At 44.9% G+C, this 17,201-nt stretch overlaps 1 protein-coding gene across 2 annotated transcripts in view; it reads left to right on the top strand.

The window, feature by feature from the left end:
* Window positions 1–17,201, top strand: part of PITPNM3 (PITPNM family member 3) — a 358,693-nt gene that overhangs the window by 312,028 nt on the left and 29,464 nt on the right. The gene's annotated exons all lie outside the window — the stretch shown is intronic.

Genomic DNA, 17,201 nt, shown 5'->3' with positions numbered 1-17,201 from the left:
AACTTTTCAGTCACTTTTCTTGTCTTTTGAGTTGGAAAAATTAACTTTGTTCCTTATAATAAAATCTTTATGATAAATGCCTCGTACATGTTTAGTAAAATGTTTTGAAAAGCTTTTTTTGAAGCCAAAACCAGAAAGAAGTATAATCTTTTTTTATAAGTGCCCACTAACCCAAGTTTAGAAATATAAGTTTAATTGTGACACCACCACCACAAGCAGTGCTCACTTTAGCAGGACTTTGGACTTTTTTCCAACATGAGGATTAAGGGCTTGACGGTTACAATCAGGCCCCGGCAGATTCTCAGTTGGCTACTGATAATATGGGCTGCTCTGTTTACAGGCCTTACCTGTACCATAAATCAGTTGCTTTCAAGATAGCCATGTTAGGTCTTTAATTTGTTCAGGTTGGCACTGTTTCACAGCATTCAGATTGCTGTATTTCCCTGTATGTTACTGCTAAAGACATGTAAAAGAGCTGTCCAGGGGTCATGTCATCAAAGAAAATATGAGACCTGGAGGACACTTTCCCATCCTCTCAATATTATCCTGTTCTGATTCCAGATAAAACATAGGAAAGAAAGCCATCCAGACACCTGAAAATGTGGTATCATAGCACTATGGGTGTGCATACTGTAAAATGCAGAATTTGTAAAGGTTAATGCACATGTGATGTAATGCTGCATATTACAGTAGATAGCAGAGATGGCATTTATAAGCTGTAAAAAGTAAATTTTTCACCAATATTATAGGTAGAATGCTTTAGTTTCTTTATCAGACCTTATCAGTCCGGCTCTGGTTACATTACAATGTGCAATGCTTTCAGCATAAGGAAACATGATTTGTATCTGAGAAAGGGCACATAGCTTAAAGAATACAATAAAGTAGTTCCAACTGACTTTTAGAAAAACTCATGGTGCTGACGTTGTTGGGACACCCTGATGTTGTTGGGAGTATTAACCATTTATTGCCAAGTCTGTCTGCCCATGAAGTGATCCATTGAAAGTGGGACTGTTACAGAATTTTGAGTCCAGTGGCTTTAAGTTAAAACTCTGAGAATGCAAATGTGACTTGTTACCAGATAACCCACAATAAAACAGAAGATTCAAAGGTATCATACAGCACCACATGCTTTACTCTTAGGCATTCAGATACAGTTCTGACTGTATTGGATAGGTAAATGCTTGCCTGCAATGTGACTTTGGAGTAAGTGAAGGCTTCAGAAAATGAAATATTAGGTCTATACATGATAACTCTACATACAGGCCTGCGTATCTGAAACCAATTACAGTGCCAGCTTCCTGCAATTCCCAAATAAATTAATTTACACTGAGGGTTTTTCATAGCCCATATTTTATGAGTAGAGATGAGCGAGCACTAAAATGCTCGGGTACTCGTTATTCGAGACAAACTTTTCCCGATGCTCGAGTGCTCGTTTCGAGTAACGAGCCCCATTGAAGTCAATGGGAGACTCGAGCATTTTTCAAGGGGACCAAGGCTCTGCACAGGGAAGCTTGGCCAAACACCTGGGAACCTCAGAAAAGGATGGAAACACCACGGAAATGGACAGGAAACAGCAGGGGCAGCATGCATGGATGCCTCTGAGGCTGCTTAATCGCACCATTATGCCAAAATTATGGGCAACAGCATGGCCATGACAGAGTGACCGAATGAGGCTAGATAGCATCTAAAACATCCAATAATTGACCCTGACACTATAGGGGACGGCATGCAGAGGCAGCGGCAGCGGCAGCAGCGGCAGGCTAGAGAGTGTCATGGCAACATACCCTAAATGGACTCAGGCTTCAAACCAATGGGTGGCAGAGAGGAACCAAAGGAGGTGAGCAAGAAGCGCTCAAATAATATCGGTACATGATAAAAGTTTGCCAGTATATTTTGTGGATTACACAGCAGGGTGGCGACAAAGTTAACATGGAAGCCATGAAAACAATCCAAAATTCTGCCTGACACAGCTCGTTTGATAAGGGGACCATGTATGGAGGCAGTGAACTAGTAGTAGATTAAAGGTGCTGCAGTTAAAACTATGTTAGTTGGATCTTGGCATGGAGCTGGCGCTCCGCTGCCAGGCGAGCTTTCGCCAATCCAAGCCCCTGTCTCTAGGCTACTCCCCAAACAGCACTTCTAAGAACCTTTTGTATAAGATCAAGTGTAGTAGCGTTCTTATAAGTTTGGGATATGGCGGGTAAGGGGAATGTAAACATCTGCGCAAGAAGCGCTGAAATAATATCCGTAAATGAAAAAAGTTTTCCAGTATATTTTGTGGCTTACACAGCACGGTGGCGACAAAGTTAACAAGTTTGATGTGGAATGCCCTGTAATAGCTCTTGGGCGGTGTGCCTTTTATCACCTAGGCTCAGCAGTTTGAGCACCGCCTGCTGTCGCTTAGCGACGGCACTGCTGCTGTGCCTAGAGCTACCGACTGATGGCGCCATGCCCACGGATGGTAATTCGGAGGAGGAGGAGGTGGAGGAGGGGTGGGAGGAGGAGGAGGCATAGTAGGCCTGAAACACCTGGACCGAGGTAGGCCCCGCAATCCTCTGCGTCGGCAGTATATGACCAGCCCCAGGGTCAGACTGGGTCCCAGCCTGCACCAAGTTAAGTGTAGTAGCGTTCTTATAAGTTTGGAATATGGCGGGTGAGGGGAATGTAAACAGATGCGCAAGAAGCGCTGAAATAATATCCGTAAATGGTAAAAGTTTGCCAGTATATTTTGAGGATTACACAGCAGGGTGGCGACAAAGTTAACAAGTTTGTAGTGGAAGCCATGAAAACAACCCAAAATTCTGCCTGACACAGCACGTTTGATAAGGCGGCCATGTATGGAGGCAGTGAACTAGTAGTAGATTAAAGGTGCTGCAGTTAAAACTATGTTAGTTGGTTCTTGGCATGGAGCTGGCGCTCCGCTGCCAGGCGAGCTTTCGCCAATCCAAGCCCCTGTCTCTAGGCTACTCCCCAAACAGCACTTCTAAGAACCTTTTGTATAAGATCAAGTGTAGTAGCGTTCTTATAAGTTTAGGATATGGCGGGTGAGGGGAATGTAAACAGATGCGCAAGAAGCGCTGAAATAATATCCGTAAATGGTAAAAGTTTACCAGTGTATTTTGTGGATAACACAGCAGGGTGGCGACAAAGTTAACAACTTTGATGTGGAATCCATGAAAACAACCCAAATTTCGGCCTGACACACCTCGTTTGATAAAGGGACGATGTATGGAGGTAGCAATGGAGACAACGTGTGGAGGCTGCTATGGAGACAATTCAATTTGGATAGTGCCTATATGTGGCAGTCCAAAAAAGTTTTCAAACCAGAGGAGCAGGTAGGTGGCCCTCCAGAAAAATGGAATAGATTGAGTGCCTGTATGTGGCAGTCCAAAAAAGTTTTCAAACCAGAGGAGCAGGTAGGTGGCCCTCCAGAAAAATGGAATAGATTGAGTGCCTGTATGTGGCAGTCCAAAAAAGTTTTCAAACCAGAGGAACAGGTAGGTGGCCCTCCAGAAAAATTTAATAGATTGAGTGCCTGTATGTGGCAGTCCAAAAAAGTTTTCAAACCAGAGGAGCAGGTAGGTGGCCCTCCAGAAAAATTGAATAGATTGAGTGCCTGTATGTGGCACTCCCAAAAATTGTTTAAAACAGAGGACCGGGTCGGTGGCCCTCCATAAAAATTAAATGCATAAAGTACTATAGCTAGAGCCAGTGGGCCCTGTCAAAAAATAGCCAGTTTCCTCTGCTTTACTGTACAAAGAGGAGGAGAAGGAGGAAAATGAGGAGGAGTGGATAAATTATTCAGGTTGAGCTTCCTTCACCTGGTGGAGATTGGAAATTAGGAGAAATCCATGCTTTATTCATCTTGATAAGCGTCAGCCTGTCAGCGCTGTCAGTCGACAGGCGTGTACGCTTATCGGTGATGATGCCACCAGCTGCACTGAAAACCCGCTCGGACAAGACGCTAGCGGCAGGGCAGGCAAGAACCTCCAAGGCGTACAGCGCCAGTTCGTGCCACATGTCCAGCTTTGAAACCCAGTAGTTGTAGGGAGCTGTGTGATCATTTAGGACGATGGTATGGTCAGCTACGTACTCCCTCACCATCTTTCTGTAAAGATCAGCCCTACTCTGCCGAGACTGGGGACAGGTGACAGTGTCTTGCTGGGGTGACATAAAGCTGGCAAAAGCCTTGTAAAGCGTACCCTTGCCAGTGCTGGACAAGCTGCCTGCTCGCCTACTCTCCCTCACTACTTGTCCCGCAGAACTACGCACTCTGCCGCTAGCGCTGTCAGAAGGGAAATACTGTTTCAGCTTGTGCACCAGGGCCTGCTGGTATTCATGCATTCTCACACTCTTTTCCTCTCCAGGGATGAGAGTGGAAAGATTTTGCTTGTACCGTGGGTCCAGGAGAGTGAACACCCAGTAATCGGTGCTGGAATAAATTCTTTGAACGCAAGGGTCACGGGATAGGCAGCCTAGCATGAAATCTGCCATATGCGCCAGAGTACCAACGCGTAAGAATTCACTCCCCTCACTGGCCTGACTGTCCATTTCCTCCTCCTCCAACTCCTCCAACTCCTCTTCTTCTGCCCATACACGCTCAACAGTGAAGGACTCAACAATGGTCCCCTCTTGTGTCTCGCCAACATTCTCCTCCTCTTCCTCCTCATCCTCCTCCACCTCCACCTTCTCCGATATGCGCTGAGAAACAGAACTAAGGGTGCTTTGGCTATCAACAAGGGAATCTTCTTCCCCCGTCTCTTGTGAGGAGCGCAAAGCTTCCGACTTCATGCTGACCAGAGAGTTTTTCAACAGGCCAAGCAGCGGGATGGTGAGGCTGATGATGGCGGCATCGCCACTGACCATCTGTGTTGACTCCTCGAAGTTACTCAGCACCTGACAGATATCAGACATCCACGTCCACTCCTCATTGTAGACTTGAGGAAGCTGACTGACCTGACTACCAGTTCTGGTGGAAGTTGACATCTGGCAGTCTACAATCGCTCGGCGCTGCTGGTAAACTCTGGATAACATGGTCAGTGTTGAATTCCACCTCGTGGGCACGTCGCACAACAGTCGGTGAGCGGGCAGTTGGAGGCGGCGCTGCGCTGCCCTGAGAGTGGCAGCATCTGGGCTGGACTTCCTGAAATGCGCACAGATGCGGCGCACCTTCGTGAGCAAATCAGACAGATTGGGGTATGTCTTGAGGAAACGCTGAACTATGAGATTTAACACATGGGCCAGGCATGGCACATGTGTCAGTCTGCCGAGTTGCAGAGCCGCCACCAGGTTACGGCCGTTGTCACACACAACCATGCCTGGCTTCAGGTTCAGCAGTGCCAGCCACAGATCAGTCTGCGCCGTGATGCCCTGTAATAGTTCTTGGGCGGTGTGCCTTTTATCGCCTAGGCTCAGCAGTTTGAGCACCGCCTGCTGTCGCTTAGCGACGGCACTGCTGCTGTGCCTAGAGCTACCGACTGATGGCGCCATGCCCACGGATGGTCGTTCGGAGGAGGAGGTGGAGGAGGGGTGGGAGGAGGAGGAGGCATAGTAGGCCTGAAACACCTGGACCGAGGTAGGCCCCGCAATCCTCGGCGTCGGCAGTATATGACCAGCCGCAGGGTCAGACTCGGTCCCAGCCTCCACCAAGTTAACCCAATGTTTCAGCAACATATAGTGGCCCTGCCCGGCAGCACTCGTCCACGTGTCCGTGGTCAGGTGGACCTTGTCAGAAACGGCGTTGGTCAGTGCACGGATTATGTTGTCTGACACGTGCTGGTGCAGGGCTGGGACGGCACATCGGGAAAAGTAGTGGCGGCTGGGGACCGAATACCGAGGGGCGGCCGCCGCCATGAGGCTGCGAAAGGCCTCGGTCTCTACTAGCCTATAGGGCAGCATCTCCAGGCTTAGCAATCTGGAGATGTGCACATTAAGGGCTTGGGCGTGCGGGTGGGTTGCACTATATTTGCGTTTCCGCTCCAGCGTCTGGGGTATGGAGAGCTGAACGCTGGTGGATGCTGTGGAGGATCGTGGAGGCGACGATGGGGTTTTTGTGGCAGGGTCCTGGGCAGGGGGCTGACTATCAGCTGACACAGGGGAAGGAGCAGTGGTGTGCACGGCCGGAGGTGAACGCGCTTGTTGCCACTGAGTGGGGTGTTTAGCATTCATATGCCTGCGCATACTGGTGGTAGTTAAGCTGTTAGTGGTGGAACCCCTGCTGATCCTGGTTTGGCAAATGTGGCACACCACAGTCCGTCGGTCATCCGGTGTTTCCTTAAAGAACCTCCAGACTTCTGAAAATCTAGCCCTCGCCGCAGGAGCCCTCGCCACGGGAGCTTCACTAGTTGACACATTTGGCGCTGATGCACCAGCTCTGGCCCTGCCTCTCCGTCTGGCCGCACCACTGCCTCTTCCAACCTGTTCTGGTCGAGGACTCTCCTCCGTCTCAGAAGCACTGTGTTCACCCGGCCTCTCAACCCAGCTTGGGTCTGTCACCTCATCATCCTCCGATCCCTCAGTCTGCTCCCCCCTCGGACTTCCTGCCCTGACAACAACTTCCCCACTGTCTGACAACCGTGTCTCCTCATCGTCGGACACCTCTTTACACACTTCTTCCAGTACGTCAACAAGGTCATCATCACCCACAGACTGCGACTGGTGGAAAACCTGGGCATCGGAAAATTGCTCATCAGCAACCGGACAAGTGGTTTGTGACTGTGGGAAGGGTCCAGAAAACAGTTCCTCAGAGTATGCCGGTTCAAATGGCAAATTTTGCTGGGAGGGGGCAGACTGGGGGGGAGGAGGCTGAGGTGCAGGAGCTGGAGGAGTGCCGATTTCGGTGACATGGGTGGACTGCGTGGAAGACTGACTGGTGGACAAATTGCTCGAAGCATTGTCGGCAATCCACGACATCACCTGTTCGCACTGTTCTGGCCTCAACAGTGCTCTACCACGAGTCCCAGTAACTTCAGACATGAACCTAGGGAGTGTAGCTCTGCGGCGTTCCCCTGCTCCCTCATAAGCAGGTGGTGTCTCACCCCGCCCAGGACCACGGCCTCTGACCCCTGCAGTAGTTGGACGCCCACGTCCCCGCCCTCGTCCTCTACCCCTAGCCCTCGGGTTAAACATTTTGAAAATGAGAGTTATAACTTTAATTTTTTTTTTAACTTTTTTTTGTGTTTTTTTTTTTTTTTGTGTGTTTTTTAGTTTTTAAAACCAAACGATGCTATCCTATTGCTATGGCTATTTTCTAGCCAAGTATGAAAGCACACTGCTATGCCAGATGAGATGACACTGAGTTATTAAAAAAATAAACGTAAAATAAAAAAGGAAATGGCAGACTGTGCCTAATTGAAATCCAACCCCGGGCCCTAATAAATTTTCCCACTTCGGTCTTTGCGATGGATATGTGCGTCACTAAGCGCAAAACACAGTGGTCGCAAGTCTCACTCCAAATTGCTCACAATTTGCTAGTAGATGCACTGCAGCAACTACAGCCACCAGCAGATCAACCAGAAATCAAATATATATAACGCTACTGTAGGCGTAAGTAAGCCGTTTGGATTCTCCTATGGCTATTTTCTAGCCAAGTATTAAAGCACACTACTATGCCAGATGAGATGACGCTGAGTTATGAAAAAAATAAACGTAAAATAAAAAAGGAAATGGCAGACTGTGCCTAATTGAAATACAACCCCGGGCCCTAATAAATTTTCCCACTTCGGTCTTTGCGATGGATATGTGCGTCACTAAGCGCAAAACACAGTGGTCGCAAGTCTCACTCCAAATTGCTCACAATTTGCTAATAGATGCACTGCAGCAACTACATCCACCAGCAAATCAACCAGAAATCAAATATATATAACGCTACTGTAGGCGTAAGTAAGCCGTTTGGATTCTCCTATGGCTATTTTCTAGCCAAGTATTAAAGCACACTACTATGCCAGATGAGATGACGCTGAGTTATGAAAAAAATAAACGTAAAATAAAAAAGGAAATGGCAGACTGTGCCTAATTGAAATACAACCCCTGGCCCTAATAAATTTTCCCACTTCGGTCTTTGCGATGGATATGTGCGTCACTAAGCGCAAAACACAGTGGTCGCAAGTCTCACTCCAAATTGCTCACAATTTGCTAGTAGATGCACTGCAGCAACTACAGCCACCAGCAGATCAACCAGAAATCAAATATATATAACGCTACTGTAGGCGTAAGTAAGCCGTTTGGATTCTCCTATGGCTATTTTCTAGCCAAGTATTAAAGAACACTACTATGACAGATGAGATGACGCTGAGTTATGAAAAAAATAAACGTAAAATAAAAAAGGAAATGGCAGACTGTGCCTAATTGAAATACAACCCCGGGCCCTAATAAATTTTCCCACTTCGGTCTTTGCGATGGATATGTGCGTCACTAAGCGCAAAACACAGTGGTCGCAAGTCTCACTCCAAATTGCTCACAATTTGCTAGTAGATGCACTTCAGCAACTACAGCCACCAGCAGATCAACCAGAAATCAAATATATATAACGCTACTGTAGGCGTAAGTAAGCCGTTTGGATTCTCCTATGGCTATTTTCTAGCCAAGTATTAAAGCACACTACTATGCCAGATGAGATGACGCTGAGTTATGAAAAAAATAAACGTAAAATAAAAAAGGAAATGGCAGACTGTGCCTAACTGAAATACAACCCCGGGCCCTAATAAATTTTCCCACTTCGGTCTTTGCGATGGATATGTGCGTCACTAAGCGCAAAACACAGTGGTCGCAAGTCTCACTCCAAATTGCTCACAATTTGCTAGTAGATGCACTGCAGCAACTACAGCCACCAGCAGATCAACCAGAAATCAAATATATATAACGCTACTGTAGGCGTAAGTAAGCCGTTTGGATTCTCCTATGGCTATTTTCTAGCCAAGTATTAAAGCACACTACTATGCCAGATGAGATGACGCTGAGTTATGAAAAAAATAAACGTAAAATAAAAAAGGAAATGGCAGACTGTGCCTAATTGAAATACAACCCCGGGCCCTAATAAATTTTCCCACTTCGGTCTTTGCGATGGATATGTGCGTCACTAAGCGCAAAACACAGTGGTCGCAAGTCTCACTCCAAATTGCTCACAATTTGCTAGTAGATGCACTGCAGCAACTACAGCCACCAGCAGATCAACCAGAAATCAAATATATATAACGCTACTGTAGGCGTAAGTAAGCCGTTTGGATTCTCCTATGGCTATTTTCTAGCCAAGTATTAAAGCACACTACTATGCCAGATGAGATGACGCTGAGTTATGAAAAAAATAAACGTAAAATAAAAAAGGAAATGGCAGACTGTGCCTAATTGAAATACAACCCCGGGCCCTAATAAATTTTCCCACTTCGGTCTTTGCGATGGATATGTGCGTCACTAAGCGCAAAACACAGTGGTCGCAAGTCTCACTCCAAATTGCTCACAATTTGCTAATAGATGCACTGCAGCAACTACATCCACCAGCAAATCAACCAGAAATCAAATATATATAACGCTACTGTAGGCGTAAGTAAGCCGTTTGGATTCTCCTATGGCTATTTTCTAGCCAAGTATTAAAGCACACTACTATGCAAGATGAGATGACACTGAGTTATTAAAAAAATAAACGTAAAATAAAAAGAAACTGGCAGACTGTGCCTAATTGAAATCAAACCCCTAATAAATTTTCCCACTTTGGTGTTTGAGGTGGATATGTGTGTCACTAAGAGCTAAGCACAACGGTAGCAAGTCCCCCTGCTAATTCCTCACAATATGGTACTAGCTGCACTACTAGTGCCAGCAAGCCCAGCCACAAGCAAATAAAAAAAAAAAGTATAACGTTATTGTAGCCCTAAGAAGGGCTGTTGGGTTGTTGTAGAATCACTCCTGCCTAACAGTAAGCTAATAGAACACCCTAACGCTTTCCCTGACCAGCAGCAGCTCTCTCCCTAGCGGCATCCAGACAGAGAATGATCCGAGCAGCGCGGGCAGCGGCTAGTCTATCCCAGGGTCACCTGATCTGGCCAGCCAACCACTGCTATCGACGTGTAAGGGTACCACGTCATGCTGGGTGGAGTGCAGAGTCTCCTGGCTTGTGATTGGCTCTGTTTCTGGCCGCCAAAAAGCAAAACGGCGGGAGCTGCCATTTTCTCGAGCGGGCGAAATACTCGTCCGAGCAACGAGCAGTTACGAGTACGCTAATGCTCGATCGAGCATCAAGCTCGGACGAGTATGTTCGCTCATCTCTATTTATGAGCACTGTGCATGCAAATGAATGTGAATACACATTCAATATTTAATATTTAATGGGAGGATTGTGTGATACTCATCAGTGAAAACTGGCGATGGTTAGAGATATTTGATCATTGATCACTGCTCTGATGAGGAATCTTTTGGAAGAATTACAGCCTTGTGTCTTCTTGGTTATCAGGTTTACACTGGGCCTGGGGGTATTTTGTGGCATTCTTCACCTCAGGTCCTCTCAAGTTTGGATGGGGACTGTTCATAGACTGCCATTTTCATATGTTTTCAGCAATCATCAGTTGGATTCAACACAAGGCTCCGGCTAGGCCACTCAAGATCATTCTATAGTGCCCCTTTTTCTGAAGTCCCATTTAAATGTCTTGATAAGAAGGGGGCTACAGAAAAGGGGACATTATAATATCCCTTTTTCTATAGCAACCCTCACACACCTATAATGTCATCTTGTCTTTGGGCTTTTCACTGCAAGGAAAAAATATAGCTACCACATATACGCAAGTATAAGCCGATTATTCCAGGGCCCCTAATTTTACGACAAAAAAAAATGGGAAAACTTAGCCTTGAGTATAAACCTAGGGTGGAAAATGCAGCTGCTACTCTTTAATAAAATGTCCATCAGTCTCCCCTCTTTAATGAAATGTCCGAAACAGAGAATCCCCAATGCAATGTCCCAAGCAGTGCTCCCCACCATATAACATGCCCCCAGCAGCGCTCCCCCTCATTAATGAAATGCCCCAGGGGTGTTAGCCATGGAGAGCAGAAGAAGAGTGAAAAAATCAGGCGATACCTTTTTGAGGCTGACTGAGTATATTTGATGGTGAGTTTTCGAGAATACTAGTTCTCTTCGTCAGACATGATGTTATGCATGAAACTGAAAATTCACAGCTATATACACACTAAACAGTGATCATCAAAGAATATTTTAAAAAAAAAAACCCTCTAAAACAACAGATTGGCAATAAAAACATTAAGAACGTGTGAGAGGAGACACATGAGCCCTGGTTCTTATCTGCTTGTGGCCTCCAGGTCAGAGGTAGGAGGTCATGAAGCTGGCATGAATGTTAAGACCACTTTGAAAGGTGTTGAGTCTCCTTATTAATTTATACTCCCATTCTTTCCTTTTTCTCTGTGTCTTAAAATGTCCCATTAAAATAGTAATCTGCAAATCTTCCATAGTGTGGTCCTCTCTGGAGAAATGTGCAGCCACTGGGAGATCTTTCCTTTCATTTTTAATATCAGATCTGTGTGAGTTCATATGTTGATGGAGTCTCTGACCTGTTTCCCCAAAGATAAAGTCCTGTGGTTGGACACTGCTGACACATAATAGGGTAGACCACATTAGAGGACCTGCAGGAAAAGGTCCCCTTGATCTGATGTACCTGCTGTGATTGAGGTACAGGTACCTGGTCACCTGTGAGAATGTGCTGGCACGTTTTACACCTGCTTTGCAGGCAGGGAGAGGTACCATTTTCTGATGGAGGTCTCTGGGCACTCCGGACAACCAGTTGTTTCAGGTTTGGTGGTTGCCAGAAGGACAGGAGAGGAGGGACTGGAAATATTTCTTTTAGTCTTGTATCTTTATGTAGAATCGGTTGGAGCTTCTGGAGGCCATAAGCAGATAAGAACCAGGGCTCATGTGTCTCGCCTCACAGGTTCTTAATGTTTTTATTGCCATCAAATATGATGTCCCTTTTTTTATCAAACTGTTGTTTTTTTTAATATCCTTTGATGATCACTGTTTATTGTGTATAAAATGCTGTGAATTTTCTGTTTCATGCATAACATCATGTCTGTTATAAACAGCTGTTCGAAAATGAAACTTGAGCTCTGATTGGTTGCCATGGGCAACTAGAACAGTTCTGCTCCCAGAAACTTCTGATAAATCCCCCCATAGACGAAGTGACAGTCAAGCAAATACAGAGACAGTCAGAGTCAGTTACAGTCAGAGACAGACAGAGTTAACCAAAGACAGTCGGAGAAAGTCAGAGACAATCAGACACAGTCAGTGACAATCTGACAGTCAGACAATCAGAGACATACAGGGGCAGATTTACTTACCCGGTCCATTCGTGATCCAGCAGCGCGTTCTCTGCAGTGGATTCGGGTCTTACGGCGATTCACTAAGGCAGTTCCTCCGACGTCCCCCAGGTGTCGCTGCTGCGCTGAAGTCTGCCGAGGTCCGCCGGAGTTCACGATCCTATTCCTGGTGCAGGTAAGCGCGTGTCCAGAAGACACTTTTTTTTTAAATGTGGCGGTTTCTCCGAATCCGTCGGGTTTTTGTTCGGCCATACCCCCCGTTTTCCGTCGCGTGCACGCCGGCGCCGATGCGCCACAATCCGATAGCATGCACCAAAATTCACGAAAAATCTGCGCAATATTCAGGAAATCGGATATATTCAGGTAACACCTTGAGAAAACGCAAATTGGGCCCTTAGTAAATGACTCCCAGAGTGTCAGAGACAGTCTGAGTAAGTCAGAGACATCAGACAGTGAGAGACAGAGACAGTCAGAGACAGAGAAAGCCAGAGACAAAGAGAGTCTGACAAAGTTACAGACAGTCAGAGACAGAGACATTCTGAGAAAGTCAAAGACAATCAAAGACAGACGGAGACATAAACAGAGAAAGTTGAAGACAGAGACAGTCGGAGACACAGACAGATAGACGCAGATAGACAATCAGAGAGAGAGATGCAAATAAAATATTTTTTGTTAACCTATATTTTGTTATAGCTAACAGCATTTATTTACTATCCCCGGCAACACCGGGAGCTACAGCTAGTATGCAATAAAACTAATAATACAGGGCACCTCAGACCTGTATTCAAAATGGCTTCCACTATATTACTTACCAATATTGTGGGACACAATATTCGGCTTCTTAAGGTAATTGGCTTCTTAAAAAAAACATTTGCCAGTAAAAACTTTTTCTGTTCTTCAGCTCCACATTTCATTAAACATATTTTTGATGTCATTGTAATGTGCTACGAATAAAAATAGGATGACAGGAAGAAAAACAAAACAATTACCCAGAGACGCTGGAAATCTTCATCTCTCTACTGTAAATCGTCTGTGTAATTGTAACCATTTCTGAAACTGAGTAACAAGATGTTGCTGCACTGTGCAAAATAAACAATCTTGTCATTGTCATGAGACCTTGGGAAACATTGGGCAGAAAAAACATTGCCTTGGTTGTTTGTGCTATTTTGATCTAATGAGAGATTTTTTCAGCAAAGGATGCAGCTTAAAATGAAGTGATACATTTTTTTACTTTAACTACAGTATTTCACACTGTGATAATATTTTTATTGTGATAACCTTACACGTGTACTACATTTTTCTTATATTATTGATTTTGCTCCACATTCTCATATATATATATTACATCAGCAAAATAGATTTACAATTTGGAAGAGGATGGGATTTCTATTTGTGGGTCTTCCCTACTAGGCGTTGATAAAAAAAAAAAACAGAGGGGTCTTGTAATCTTTTAATCCTACCAACTAAGTCAAATACTTATCCTGTCCCCCCTTATGCTTCCCCTGCCCATGAATAAGAAATGTTAATGAATGCAGATTCTGCGACTCCTTCACATCTGTGATTTACCAGGTCCTTTAAAACGGCTGCTTAAGATTGTGGCCAAACGATACTTCAAAGCCAGCCTTGTCAATTCCTTGTCGATGAAACTACGACCAGGGTCTTTAGATACCTTTGGGGTGTTGAGCGCCAAAAATTTCAGTGGTGTTTGGAATGGCTATATTTGTAAATTCATCCTGGAAAATGTGCTGAGCATATAGGGGAACATGTACCAAACTTTTCGCTTGTCAGTTTCTTTAATTTTTGAGACTTTTCATGGTCCTTGTGTTCATTTGCAACTTTTTTCGCACCTAAATCAGTCTCCTTTAAAGTTCGCCATTATCTAGTTTTCGGGAGTGCTACCTGAATTATCACCAGAATCCAGATGTGAAAGTTGCAAAAAAGTCACAAATTCACTTAAGACCAAATTTTTATTTTGGGGAATTCAATTTATCACAAAGGGCAACATCTTTTTCCTTATTTTAGTTACCATTCATGTGACTTTTCCTTTAAACTAGAGTGAATTGTTTCATACCTTTCACACTGGTAGCTGTAGAAATGACACCATAAACCAACTCAGATTCATGGAAACAGACTTCAAGAAATAACTAAACTGACTTAAATAACTAAACTGAAATTAAGTCCTGTTATGTAACTCAAGTCACATAACTTCTCCTGTAAATAGGAAAATGTTGGCCAACAGATCTTAGCCTATTTATTTCCCATTGTTTTAATAACAACAGTTTTGCAGCGGTTGCATGCTACACTAAAGATGCGTCCAAAACTTCATCTTCTTGTCTCAGAAGTACCCCAGCCTACATGCTGGAATCTTAGAAAAGAGTAGAAGGGGGGCTCTTTACTGCTCCCAGTTTCAAATAATTCACATGGTGGGTTGGTTACATTGTAGTTGTCATTCCCTTGCAGTCATAATCTGTGCTGATAAACCCAGATGGTAGGAGGAACTATATATGGATGTCCAATTGCATTAGCCAGACTCTTGGCTTTGTGTACCATCCATAACTCGTCCCATTGCAATCTTGTGCCTAGACATGGATTGGGAAGGGCAGTGATGCAAGTGGCACCAGATGCAGAGAGTGTATGGGGTGAGAAGTTCCTACTACTAGCCAAAAATTTGGCAAGGAGAGTAGAAGTGGGCTCCGTACATTAGGAGACATTAGACCAGATCAGTTTCCTGTCTGACTTTGCACTAGAAGGAATGTCTTTGGAGCTTGCACACTTACCCTTAGACCTCTCATCTCCTCGAAGAAAGCAAAGTTACCTCTACTCTTCTGCCCATATAAGTGCACTAAAGCCATCTCTGCCACACCTCACCTAATAAGGGGCATATATGACAACGCATGGTTGTTAAGGCCTTTTGTACTATGCTCCTGTGAAACCAAATATAGACAAATGTTACCGGACCCTGGGCACCACTGCTGACGTCATGCTAGGCGCCACCCGGGAGAAAAACAATGGCGGCGCCCTGCAGAAGACAGAAGACGGGCGCGGATGCCTGAAGACGAGCCTCGCTGACATCGGGGGAGCAGCGCTATGCATCGGGGCCACCGGAGTAATAGGAAACCAACTGCTAGGGGGAAATTTATCATACGCTAGCGCTCGTGCGCATATTCGCAGCTGGATACATCAAGAGGCCGAAGCCGTATCAGGGCAGGAGGCTGCACAGCGTTTATTCTATGCTAGACAGTAACGCCCCACGCCGGCCGGGCTGTGCTCTCCGCTCGGCCGGCCACAACCCCCCACTGGCGTGAAGGTGGCAGATTGGGGCAAATAAGTGCTAATGCTAGCAATAGCCTAGCATTTGCAACCTCTGATGTGGCTCCTGATAAATATGCCCCCAAGTGTCCTGGCTAATACTAGGAATAATTATAGCTCGTTAGAGGCTATAGATATCAATAAGCATTTTGTTTACTCAAAACCACCCTAAAACTATAGGTGGTCCTAGGCGGGAGCAACTCCACCCATTTAACAGTACAGAGATTTTGACACTGTTTTCTTAGGAATGATAGAGACTACCTGATGCAGTGAAAAAAGGAGTTAGAAGACCCATTTTTACATACATTACATGTATTTTGTCTGTTATTCACTGCAGACAAGCAATGTATGGAGTGGCTTGAACTTTGGTGAATTATGTACTACCAAGTATTATGTAGTGTCTCAGGTCGGAATATCACCGCTGTGGAGTTGGAGTTATGGCATTGGAGTAGTGATAAAAGGGACTGACACCACAAATATATAATATATTAAAATTATGGAATTTCCTTTAAAAGTCTGTTCCATTCTTGATCCAATCCACTAGGATTTAAACCAGGGGTGAACAACAATTATTGGTCCAACAGCATCTCATAAATATCCATATTGGGATTATAAAGGGTTTTAGACAGTTTTCTGGCTCTCCTACGAATAGTTTGGCAAAAGAGGCATGACCTAATAAAAGGGGACATGGTCTCACACCAAAAAGGTCCATGCACCAGAAATTATACTGGCCCGACAATCTTACACTAAGACAGATTTATCATCCAGTACCAGACACTTACATGGATCTGGTGCAGAATAAGACTGTCTAGTCTAACTCTGCACGGTATTACCTTAGGACACTTTTTATAAATCTGCCCCAATGTGTCCTAATGCTGGAGAAACCCAAAGCAGACAAATACTGGAGACCCCACAACAGACAGTCAGAGTTAGAGTCAGATTAGGGAAATTGAGTAGTTGGAAACGGAGTTTGGCTTACCGACTCCACATCCCTACAGAATATGATGTGATCTGAGTTGTCCGTGGGACCCTGTGCTGCTACCTGATGTGGTCTTCTCTTCTTTAGTTTTTCTGATCACAAATAAGTGCATTGGGGGGATCATATTGGTTCATCAGTGGTCTCCTCTAGCATTCCCACCAAGATTTCTCCCTGTAGATTGAATTCTTCCTAACTGATCAGCTATTTGTGCCTGGAGGTAATTGAGAGCAGCTGATGTTTAGTGGGTGTCAGACCCCAAGGATTTAACATTGATGACCTATCCTTAGTAGAGATCATCAAATTTCTCGTAACTCATTTATTGGGACACTATTTTACCTGATTAAATTAGAACCTTTAGGTAGGTATTAATTATCCTTTCTAGAATTCCCTCTTTTATACTCACCCATTTAACTATACAAGATCTCCTCCAGAGTCATGTAAAAATGAGCAGAGAAGAGTCATATATGCTTGACATGAGTCAAGTTTAGAGGCTGCAGCAGGAGTGTCACTTCAGAGCCACACTTTAATGAATTCGAATCTTCTCTTCCAGATCACATGAGGCTTTTGGTCCTGTGAGCAGTTAAAAACATAGTTGGAAATGCAA

Source organism: Engystomops pustulosus, chromosome 2 (assembly GCF_040894005.1).
Source record: "Engystomops pustulosus chromosome 2, aEngPut4.maternal, whole genome shotgun sequence".
NCBI lineage: Eukaryota > Metazoa > Chordata > Amphibia > Anura > Leptodactylidae > Engystomops > Engystomops pustulosus.
The sequence above is the reverse complement of the archived record's forward strand: the minus strand, read 5'-3'. Positions and strand labels throughout refer to the sequence as shown.